Source organism: Lynx canadensis, chromosome F1 (genome assembly GCF_007474595.2).
Source record: "Lynx canadensis isolate LIC74 chromosome F1, mLynCan4.pri.v2, whole genome shotgun sequence".
Lineage (NCBI taxonomy): Eukaryota > Metazoa > Chordata > Mammalia > Carnivora > Felidae > Lynx > Lynx canadensis.
The window spans coordinates 46432674-46445367 of record NC_044319.2 but is presented as its reverse complement, the minus strand read 5'-3'; positions in this window follow the sequence as shown (position 1 = coordinate 46445367).

Sequence of the window (12694 nt, the reverse complement as noted above, 5' to 3'; positions counted from 1 at the left end):
TTGTATGAAGACTGTTTTTATTTCTATATGCCACTCTGGTTGTGGATATTTGTCTTATTTCTAATTTAGAAACCCAAATTTCTTAGACAGATTTTCCACACTCTGTTTTTTTTTTCCCTCTTATAGCCATTCCTAAATCTGCTAAATCTAGATATGCCTTCTATAACACAGGTGACTATGCTCCCTGAATCCAAACACTTTCTACTTCCAATTTGCTTGACTTTGTTAATTGTAGAGCTTGGGAGAATACATAATTCTTGAATTAGGATACAAACACGCACACACACACACACACACACACACACACACAATGTCCTTCACAGTTTGTATTAATTCTTACTGCCATGTCACCACTACAAAGTAGTCAAAATTGAGTTGATTATTGCCATAAGCTGAATATTTCTGTCCCCTTCTCTGAATTTGTATGTTGAAATCCTAATGCCCATGTGATGGTATTAGTAAGTGGGGCTTAGGTCATGAGTGTGGAGCCCTCATTGAGTGGAAACTAGTGTTTTTTTTTAGTTTTAATTTAATTTAATTTAATTTAATTTAATTTAATTTAATTTAAATTTGGAGAGATAGAGAGAGTGGGCAGAGAGAGAGGGAAAGAGAGAGAATCCCCAAGCAGGTTCCTCACTGTCAGTGTAGAGCCCAATGTGGGGCTTGAACTCACAAACCGTGAGATCTTGATGTGAGCCAAAACCAAGAGTCAGTCGCTTTACTGACTGAGGCCACTGAGGCTTCCCAAGGGATTAGTGTTTTTCTAGAAGAGACCCTACAGAGCTTATGTCCACCCTTCTTACCATGGGAGGAATAGACCGAAGTATTAATCTACATTCCAGAAAGAGGATTCTCACCGGATCATGCTGGTATCCTGATCTTAGACTTCCCAGCCTCCAGAACTGTTAGCAGTAAATTTCTGCTGTTTATGAGCTCACCAAGTCTAAAGCATTTTGTTACAGCTCCTCCAATGGACTGAAACCGTTATCTTCCCATTACAAATATGACCTTCTGCCATTTCTCTCCATTTCAGTGATTCTTGCTGTCCTCTCTCTAGTCACTGAATAAGTAGCTAGAGAGGACAATTTATTCCTATCACTCAGTTACTAAAACATACACATAATTAATCTTATTATTACTTGGATTCTATTCATTTTTTCCCTATTGAGACACCACTATTTCTTTTCAGGTCATTGTCAACCCTTGTCTAGATTATGACAAGAGACTTGTAATCATTGTCCTATAATTTATGTTCACACTACAGACTCAGTAATTTAGTAGCATTCACATATAATCATGTCACTCCTCTAGTTAAATCATGTAGTGTTGTCCCAAAACCAATGATAAAAACGATTAATAGTGATTATATTAAATAATAATGAAAACAAAATCAAATATTTGTATATCAAGTATCATATAGCAAGTACTAAGTGAATTGCATATATTAACACATTTATTAGTCAAAACATCCCCCTACGAAATATGTACTGTTGTTATCCTCTTTTTGTACTTTATTTTGCTATATTTTGTTATTTATTTCTTCATTTAGTTATTTAAAGATAAAGAAACTGAAGCAAAGACATTTGCTCAGCATCACACACAGCTGAAAAAAGCATTGTCCAGTACAGAGACAAAGCTCACAGTACTGTTCACATGGCCTGGGACTACCATATTTCGTCAATCCTCTTCTGACACATTAACCTTAATGTTTAACTCTAAATAATTTGAGTTGCTCCATGAGTCTTTATCTTTTTACTTGCAGACCTTCTTATCTCCTTTACACTAAAAAAACTCTTTTAAAAAAAATTTAACATTTATGTATTATTGAGAGACAGAGAGGAGACAGAGCATGAGTGGGGGGGGAGGGGTGCAGAGAGAGAGGGAGACACAGAATCCGAAGCAGGCTCCAGGCTCTGAGCTGTCAGCACAGACTCCAACGGGGCTCGAACTCACAAACCGTGAGATCATGACCCGAGCCGAAGTCGGCTACTTAACCGAACCAAAGCCACTCAGGCACCCTAAGAAAACTCTTTATTTGGCTAATCTTGTATCCTCCTTTAGTCTCTCTTTTAGGATCACTTCCAAACAGAGACTTTCTTACTCCCCCAGATCTAGGGTGCACCCCACGATGTGCATTGCCAGAGCAGTCTTTACTACCTCTATCACAGCATCTTATGCCTACAATTACCTAATTATTTCCCTTGCTGGTGTACAAGCTTTTTGAGGCCAAAAAAACCTTCTAGAGCTTGTTCATTGTTATACCTTTAGCCCTGGGTAGAATCTCTTCTCTGACAAGCACTGAATATGCATCAGTTGAATAAAAAAGGACTCTAAATACTATAGTATACACTATCAAGCGAAACTAAACATTTACGAACCTGAATACCAGGTCATGGTTCTTCATTCTATCCTCACAATGCATATCAATAAACTTTATTTTCGCCATAGATTATAATTTATCATTAAATGGTGGTAGTATTTTAGGGTACCCAGTCAGAGCCTTGTACTCCTTCCACTTGACTATCAGTTTGGCTGGTATTTTATGTAGGGTGATGACAAAAACACCTTGTTTAAAGCACAAATAAAATGACAGTTCCTCACTCTCTTATATGTTTTTGCAAGCAGATGTGTGTTAATACACATTCTCTCTTAACCTGAACTACGAGTCCCTGACACAGTAAATATGCAAATACTCATAGCTATTCTGGACTTTTAAAATATTATTTAAATATTGAACTGAAATGAGCCACATTAAGAGTAGAATGATCGGCCATTCTAATGTTGAAGAAGAAAGCAGAAGGGAAGTAATTTAGGAATGTGGTTTCACCCATGGAGAGAAAGGCAATGCCAGGAAACTTATAGGGATGATTTTAAATAATCAGGTAGAGATTACTTGCTTCATTTTTCGAAAAATTATTTTTAATAAAAGTTGTATATGCTGGGGCACCTGGGTGGCTCAGTTGTTAAGCGTCTGACTTTGGCTCAGGTCATGATCTCATGGTTCATGAGTTCGAGCTCCGTGTTGGGCTCTGTGCTGACAGCTCAGAGCTGGGAGTCTGCTTTGGATTCTGTGTCTCCCTCTCTCTGCTCTTTCCCCCACTCATGCTCTCTCTCTCCTTCAAAAATAAATAAACATAAAAAACAAAATTAAAAAAATAAAAAAACTTGTATATGCTTAAGGCTTATTCACTATATATAGTAGTGACACAATTACTATAATCAAGCTAGTTAACATATCATCCCCTCACCACAGTTGCCATTTTATGTATGTGTGTATGAGGAGAGCACCTAAAAATCTACTCTCTTAGTAACATTTCCAGTATTTGACCCAGCATTATAACTGTAGTCCCCATGCTGGGTATTAGAGCTCTAGACTTATTCATGCTAAATAACTACAACTTTGTACCCTTTGGCCATGTCCGATTGCCCCACACCCCTTGTCCTGGTAACCACCATTCTACTCTCTGTTTGACTTTTTTAGATTCCACACAAAAGGGAAATTACACAGGTTTTTTTTTTTTTTCCTTTTTCTGTGTTTGCCTTATTTTCCTTAGCAGAATGTCTTCCAGGTTCATCCATGTTGTTTGTTGCCAAATGACAGGATCTCCTTCTTTTTTAAGACTAAATAATATTATATATACACACACACTTAGTATTATATATATTCACATATTTTTGACATTATGTATCTACATATATATTTAACATTATACTTTAGCATTTCATATATATTTTTTCTTTAATATTTCATCCATTGACAGATATTTAGGTTAATTCTATATCTTGGCAACTGTGAGTAATGTTGCAGTGAACATGGGAGCACAGATATCTCTTCCAAGTGCTGATTTAATTTCTTTTTGGTGAACACCCAGAGGAGGTATTGCTGGATCATATGGTAGTTCTATTTTTGTTTTCCTAGAGACCCTCCATACTTGTTTTCCATAGTGGCTGCGCCGATTTACATTTCTACCAACAAGCTACAAATGATCTCTTTTCTCCACATACTCACCAACACCTGTCTCTGGTCTTTTCTAAGAGTCGAAAATTAAAACTGAGTCTATCAGTTTGAAATCTCAGTCTTCCAGCTAACCCTAATTGATTTTAAGGACCAAACTATAAGATATAATAGGCACAAATAGTACTTTTCTTTTCTAGCAAGACCAACTTAAATGTAATATTATTTACTTATTTGCCATTTATGATGTCTCAATGCAAAGGGAATATGAAACTACCCTTGTACTTTAAGTTCAATTAAAGTTTTTAAAAAGTCAGTATCCAGCTAAGAAGCCTTTGTTGCGTAGTGTTTCTTTTGAGCTACTTGAGTGTTGGCTCGTGTGTGTGTATGTGTGCATATTAATTATTTGAGAGACTTCTCTAACCTAATTGCTTCCAGAGAACTTTAAATTACACAGTTTCAATAAGGATTCACAAGCTTCTATGGGACACACCATTCATTTGTGTGGATGGGTTGCTCCAAAGCTAAAAATTAACACATTAGATACTGCCTATGGTGAAGCACAAACAGCAAAGATGAGTGTGGTAGCATAAGGCAAATGTATATTGAATAAGAAGAAATTTTAAACTTTGACCTGTTGACTTTTGTGTCTAAACTAATACAGAGAAGCTTGTCCAGTGAGAAACATAAACACAACTTAAACAAATAAAACAAAGAAACATACACATGAAATAATAAAGGCAAAGAAAACATGATTTACTATATATGTGATGGGCACTTCATGAATTTGCTAACTGGGGCTAACATTATTTCATATTTTGACCCAGATTGCTGTGGTCAGATGGATATGTTGTGAGTTAAATATTTGTTGGCATTTAAAAACATATTTCTTACATTATTCATTTTTAGAACGCAGAATTCAATGTGGTGATCACAGAAACTATTTTTCATAAACTCCTAAACTCTATCACTTTTATCTGCAAACACTTCATGAGTTCCAATATAATATTGTAGTAGAAGAGGAACGATAAAGCTTTTCAAAACTGGAAATTCTTGTCTGAACAGAATCCTTTATCTCTGCTTCGTCTACAGGGAAGTGTTACAATGATGAATGGCTTTCAATTCCCCTACTTTCTTCTCCTTAGCATTACAAATTTTCATTCACTACCCAACTCTCCTGTCTGACATATTCTGCTTTTCAGATTGAAAAGTCCCATTATGGGAGCATTTGAACCTTCCTTTCAGTAGTGATTTGGAGCAAGTTTATAGTCTGTTTATAATTTCTGTCATTTTCTAGTTTGTATAGTGCATTCATGTAACTAATATTCTGACTTCAATAATGTTCACATCACCATCATTTAAAACTTCCCTCACTTAAATGACAAATATCTCATCAGAAACATAGAAAATTGCTTTTGGTAAAGTTAGGAGCCATCATGGATTAAAATCTAAGAATCTAAAATTTTAAATTTCACTCCCTGAGCTTTAATTTAAATTTGGAGTAGCTAGCTGTCTTTTAGCCAGTAGTATAACAAATCCAAGATAAGGCAGATTTTTTTTGCTAAGCTAAAACATAGATGTAATAAATTTTGCCCTTCCTTCAATTTCACATAAAAATCAAATAATGTGGGAGAATAGATGTGCCCTTTCAAACTTCCTTAAATAAAAAACTGAAGATAATAAAAAGGCATAGATAAAAATCATATACATGTATACATATACATATATAGACATATATATGTATCAAATACTTCCTCAGTTTTCAGTCACTTCCGGCAAAATCAATGAGGTAAATTTATTGAGTCAGTGGGGAGCCTGGAAAGCAAGAGTTCTGCTTGGTGTACTGGAAACAGAACACACGTCTCAGGAAGTAGTCCTATGTTTTTCCCTTTTGGAAAATAGCTTGCATAGAAATGAAGAGACTGGCAGTACTTAAGTGCATGGTTCCCTCCCTAAGAAACATGATTAGGTATCCCAAATATCCCCCTTAATACCTGTGCCCTGGTAGAGAGGAACCATGAATAGTTCAGGTGATCCATTTGGGGACCTGCTGAACCTACAGCAGGAAAAGCAAATGAAATTTCATGCAAAGTGGTGAGTTTAGCTTGCAGAAAACAGAAAATGTTGAGAAAAATGAACGTGCATATGTAATGAATAAATTCTCATGTATCAGTAAAAGTGTGAGGAAACCCTGTTTTTATATTCACCTTCATGGATTATGCCTGGTCTGAGCAGAATTTCCTTCACCCAATAACCTCTTTCCTCACCAATTTCAGTTGAAATAATTTGAAAGCAACAGCATGTAGAATATTCAGGTAGAAAGATTATTTTGGACCAGGACCTTATCTATGTGTGCAACAAAGCCATCATTGAAAAACAGAAAAATGCTAATTGTGACATAAGCTTCCCTTTATATTTGGACCAGAGTGATAAAATGGAGTAAGAAGACATATAGTAACTCTGGTGCTAAACAAATGCAAGTTATATTTTGGGTGCCCTTGTGATAAATGCCTTTTCCTCTGAGATCACAGTTCCAGAACAGAGCCAAGAGTAGCCTCTCCAACATTGCCAAACAGCAGCTCAGCAGTGCCATAGAATGCAACTTGACCCCTTGTCTTGATCACTGTGACAGCAGCATAAGGTAGGGGAGAATGTTAACCTTTCTTTCCAGGTGGCAAGTGCCTCTGGAAGAGGATTTATCAGCCCAAGCATTGGATGTACTTTTGTGCAGATTGATTAATGTAGTTGCAACCACCTCCTGCCCTAAGGTGTTGGGCCTGTGTTTGTTGTTCTACTTATTGCACAGGAAAGTGGATTTTCAAAAAATTGACTGTAATAGTTTGAAAAGGGGCATTTATAAATAAGGAAGTTTCAGTTCGTACAAGGAAGGACTTGCAGCAGGGGATTATTTCGGAGGCATTTATAATTAATAATAAAAAGATGAGTTTTGAAATTGAATAATATATTTACATAATAATTTCATATGGTAAGTTTTCTGTGTTCTCTAGAGAAGTCTTTATTTATTACTACACATATAGACACTGAGCAGATGTTAAGGCTCTGGATTAGGTTCAAATCCTGGCATCTCCATTAATCTGGGGAAATTACTTCCTGCCTGTACCCTCATTGCTTGTCTCATCTGTAAGTGTAGATCATAATATTTCCCCCTTCATGTGTTTGATGGGAGGATTAAATATGTTAGTGCATGTAAGCTTTTCAACAAATGTTAGTATTAGTGTAATTAATGTTGCTGTGTCTAATAGCTTTTTGTAAAAAGTATATTGTCCCCAAGGTGCTCATTATTGAGCATTATTATATAAATACAAACACAATAAAAGACAATAGCCAATATGCATGTCATCATATTTTTTTTTAAGTTTCTTTATTTTTTTTGGGGGGAAGGGCAGAGAGAGAGGGAGAGAGATCCCGAAAGCATGGAGCCTGATGCAGGGCTCAGTCCCATGAACTGTGAGATCATGATCTGAGTCGAAATCAAGAGTCAGATGCTTAACCAATGGAACCACCCAGGCACCCCATCACATATTATTTTAATTATTTTAATATGCAATGTATTGAAATATCAACATATTAACAATAACCATCTGAGCTATGTGAGTTTAGATCAAATTAAAACCTTTTGTATATGGATATAATTTCCATGTTCCTAATTACTATAATCATGTAAAAATAGTAAAAATTATATAATCACTATTAAAATCATGGTAATATATATGCTAGAGTACAATGATTTATCCACATTAAAAGTATAAAATTTCAATGTAAAAATTAAAAAAAATAATATGTACTTGGAAAAATACTTGCAAAAGATAGGGCAAAATGTCAGTTTTTTAAACACAAGTAATGATTTCATATAATTACCTTAAAAATCACAATATTCTCAAGTATTAAATAGACAAAAAAAAGATAAACTGCACATAGAAAATATAACTAGACACTAGTAGGTATTTACTTAATGAATACAAAAATACTAATTCGGGGCGCCTGGGTGGCGCAGTCGGTTAAGCGTCCGACTTCAGCCAGGTCACGATCTCGCGGTCCGTGAGTTCGAGCCCCGCGTCAGGCTCTGGGCTGATGGCTCAGAGCCTGGAGCCTGTTTCTGATTCTGTGTCTCCATCTCTCTCTGCCCCTCCCCCGTTCATGCTCTGTCTCTCTCTGTCCCAAAAATAAATAAATGTTGAAAAAAAATTAAAAAAAAAATCAAAAATACTAATTCAAAGGGTTCATGCACCCCAATGTTTAACTAATTCAAAGGGTTCATGCACCCCAATGTTTATAGCAGCATTTTCTACAATAGCCAAATTATGGAAATAGTCCAAATGTTCAACCGATGAATGGATCAAGAAGTGATATCCATATTATATCTATATCTATTGACAGATAAGTGGATACACATAGATGATACATGTTGAGATATATATAATGGAATATTACTCAGCCATAGAAAGAATGCAATCTTGCCATTTGCAATGACATGGATGGAGCTAGAGAGTATTATGCTAAGGAAAATAAGTGACTGAGAGAGAGACAAATACCATATGATTTCCCTTATATGTGGAGTTTAAGAAACAAAATAAATGAGCAAAGGGCAAAAGAGAGACAGAGAGACAGAGAGAGAGAGAGAGAGAGAGGCAAACCAAGAAAGAGACTCTTAACTATAGAAAACAAACTGATGGTTGCCAGAGGGGAGATGGGTGGGGGGTGGGTAAAATAGGTAATGGGGATTAAGGACTGTACCTGCTATGATAAGCACAGGTTGATATATGGAAGTATGGAATCACTATATTGTACACCTGAAACCAATATTACACTGTATGTTAACTAACTGGAATCTTAGTACAAGTTTAAAAAAAGAAAACATAAAATATAAAAGAAATATAAACATGTAGACAATCACCTTTATTATTAATAACTAACCTATAAAATAACATTTTATTTCAATATTTTGGTAAACAAAAAGAAGACTACTTTTCAAGTTCGTATGTGTGTTTGACATGGTTTTATACTATTGTGTTTCTGTTAGACACATGATCCCTATGTGTTACTCACATATGGATTTCTGCAGTTTTATGCATACTCTTTTATCAACCCTATTTCACAGCCGTAGAAATTGAAGCACAGATATATTACACTATCTTCCTAATGCCTCATAAATAGTAATTTATACTGCATAAAATCTGCATACATGTATTATGGATATATTGTACACATATATATTATATATTTTTTTGCATAAAATACAGTATAAAACAAGGGCAAGGATAGGAAAACATTTTCTATAAAAGACCAGATGATAGTTTAGTCTTTGAATACCATATAGTCTCTAACAACTACTCAACTCTGCCATCATCAGAAAAGCAGACATAGACAATACCTACAGGCATGACTGTCTTTTGTGAAAATGTTATTTATAAAAACAAGTGGCAGACTGATTTGGCATATGGACCATAGTTTTTTGACCCCTAATCTATGGCGTGTAATGTGGGTGTAATGATGAAAGGTTTGAATAGAGAAGGAATAACTGAAGTAGCCTTGGGAGCCAGGTGACTCCATCCCCACTAATGGATACTGAGGTCTGAGGAAGGATTAGTAGTTAACGATGCATTGAGGGAGGGGCATTTCAGGCACAGGGAATGGGAAACAAAGAATATACTGCTGCAGAGCATCTTGATTTATAAAATAGGAAGGGCACTGATGTGACTGGAGTTCAAAGCAAGAGACATAAGAAAGGAAAAATCCATGCAGAGCACTGCAAACCACGCTGAAGGATTCTTACAGTTGTATTAAGAACCATGAAATCGGGGTGCCTGGGTGGCTCAGTCGGTTGAGCGTCCGACTTTGGCTCAGGTCATGATCTCGCAATCTGTGAGTTGGAGCCCCACATTGGGCTCTGTGCTGACAGCTCAGAGCCTGGAGCCTGATTTGGATTCTGTGTCTCCCTCTCTCTCTGCCCCTCCCCTGCTCATGCTCTGTCTCTCTCTTTGTCAAAAATAAAACATTAAAAAAAATTAAAAAAAAAAAAAAGAACCATGAAATCAATTCAGTGGTTTTCCTTCTTATAAATGAAGATGTCTTAGAATAGTTTTCTGGAAACACACACAGAGATGGAAGGTTGCAAGCAGTAAGTTTTTTGGGTGTGCTCTCTAGGGATACCCTATATGAAAAGAAAGGTGGGTTTGGCAGAGGAAGAAGGTGATCCATGCAATTCCAGCCAAGGTCACAACCTAGTTTACAGGGAACTTGGAGATGGTCCTTCTGAGTTGCCCCAAATGGTGACAAGAGGAGAGGGCTGGTGAGATTTGTATCAATCAGTCACTGGCCAGGGTTTGCCCCATGGGAAGGGGTTTGTTCCTTGGGTAGAGCCCAAGATTGGTTGAAGCACTTCATGTAGACCTACAGTAATTTCTTTTGTGGGGTCAGCATTGTGCTGCAAACAGCAGCTATTCCTAGTGACTGGAGAATATCTTCTACCTGTTTCACCATAGGAGAAGGAATCTGGGAGGATCACCTTAGACTAGACTGGATTAATGTTTTGATGAGATTATTCTGACTGTCAAGTAGAAAATGTATTGGTAAGGATCAAATGAGAAGGGAGAGAGACCTGATAGGAGTAAATACAGTGGTTCAGGTCAAAGTTAATTAAAATTGAATGAGAACAATGGTGGTAATAGACATAGAGAGTAACTATCAGTATGAGATATAATTTGCGAGGTACAGTTCATGGATTTAGGAATATCTTGGGTACGGAACATAAGAGAAATGGTGAGTCAAGGACAATTTTTGGTTTCTCATCTGCAGAATGTTGGAGTGACTGATCTGTTTCCAAGGATTTCAAATATTGGAAGAGAGGCAGGGTTAGTTCAAAAATCATGAAAAAATTTGGAACATGCTGAGACTGAGCTAACTTCACACTTGATCTTAGCCAAAAGGCCGAGAAGCGATAGAGACTGAGCTAACTTCAAAGGGTGGTTATGAGTAATGCATAGGATTTTGCTTTTTAGAGTTTGAGGCTGACAATATAATGTAGAATGTATTGGTTTAATCCATGATAACTAAAGTTATGTATATGAATGTGGTTGGCCTATGTGGATCATATAGATTTGAAGACGAGTAAACTTTGGAAGATGTCTTCAGGCACACCAGTATTTAACAACCCAGTAGAAGATATAAGAACAAAACAGGAGGGGCTCAGTTGGTTAAGCATTAGACTCTTGATTTCACCTCAGGTTACCATCTCAGGGTTGTGAGACTGAGCCCTGAGTCAGGCTCTGTGCCAAGTGTAGAGCCTGCTTGGGATTTTCTCTCCCTCTCTCTAAGCTCCTACCCTGCTCATGGGCGTACGTTTTCTCTCTCTCTCTCTCTCTCTCTCTCTCAATAAATAAATAAACTTAAAAAAAAAACAAAACAGGAGATTTGTAGTGTAATGGAAGTTAATTTAAGGGAGTATTTTAAAAATAAATAATCAACAGTGTTGATTACTACCACTGAGATACACATTAACTAAAGTAAGACAGAGCAATTTCACTTAGACTTAGCAACAGATTGATAATACAGTTTGGAAGGGATTGGAGAATTAAAAAGTACATAAAATGCTAACAAAATGAAGGTCAAAACAAAACCACACAACAAAGAACAGCCTTCAAAAGCCGTTTCAGGAATTTGATTTTGATGCAGAGGGCAGAATATTATATGTATCATAAGAGTACAGTTATTTCATACATTAACCAGAACATGAATCAAAACGTTACCAGCAGATGAGAAACTCCCTTTTCTCTTGTTCAGTCACTGCTCTTACTGATAAGCACTATCCTGATTTCTAAAAGCATAGGTTAATTTTGAATGTGTTTGTACATTGCATGAATGGAATCAAACAGTACATACTCTCTCGTATCTGCCTTTTTAAAAAATCAACATTATATTTGTAAGAAATGTTCATATGGTAACATTTAGTTGTATGTTATTCAACCCAGGAATAAACATATCCCATGATGTGTTTATCCATTCTGCTGCTTGTGGGCACTGGGTGGTTTGCAGCTGGGGGCTATTATGAAAATCACTGCAAACAACAAGCTAACACAAATATTTAAGTGAACATATATGCATTTCTGTTGGCTATATAGTAATCCAGGATGGAATACCTGTATCATAAATTATACCAATGTTCAGCTTTAGTAAGTATGGCCAGTTTTGCATTGTGATTTTATAAATTTACACTCTTACCAGGACTGAAGTAGTTTCAGCTGTTCCCTATTCTTATCCATACTCAGTAGTTGCTCTGTCAGTTGTTGAGTGGAGCGAAATTACATTTTGCCATCTCATTTCCTGGAAAGGCACCTAATCATATGTTTATTCTCTGTTTGGATATCATTTTTTGTGTTTTTTTTTAAAAAGTATTGTTCCCCCATTTTTCCGTGGAGCTTTCTGCCTTTTTTTCTAACTTGTAGAAATTTATATTTTTTGAGATCTAAGTACTTTGTTGAATAAATGTGCTCGGGATTTCTTCTTTCACCATTTGAGTTGCATTTTTTTCTAAGTGATGCCTTCTTGACAAATTAAAATTCTTTACGTTAGTATAATTTAATTTGTTGTATTTTTATCATATGATTAGCACTTGTGTGTCCATTTATAATGCATATTCCAACATCAAAAGATATTTTCCTATGTATTCTACTAAAAGCTGTATTTTTACCTTTCAGTTTGGAATCTTGCAGTCCGTCTGGC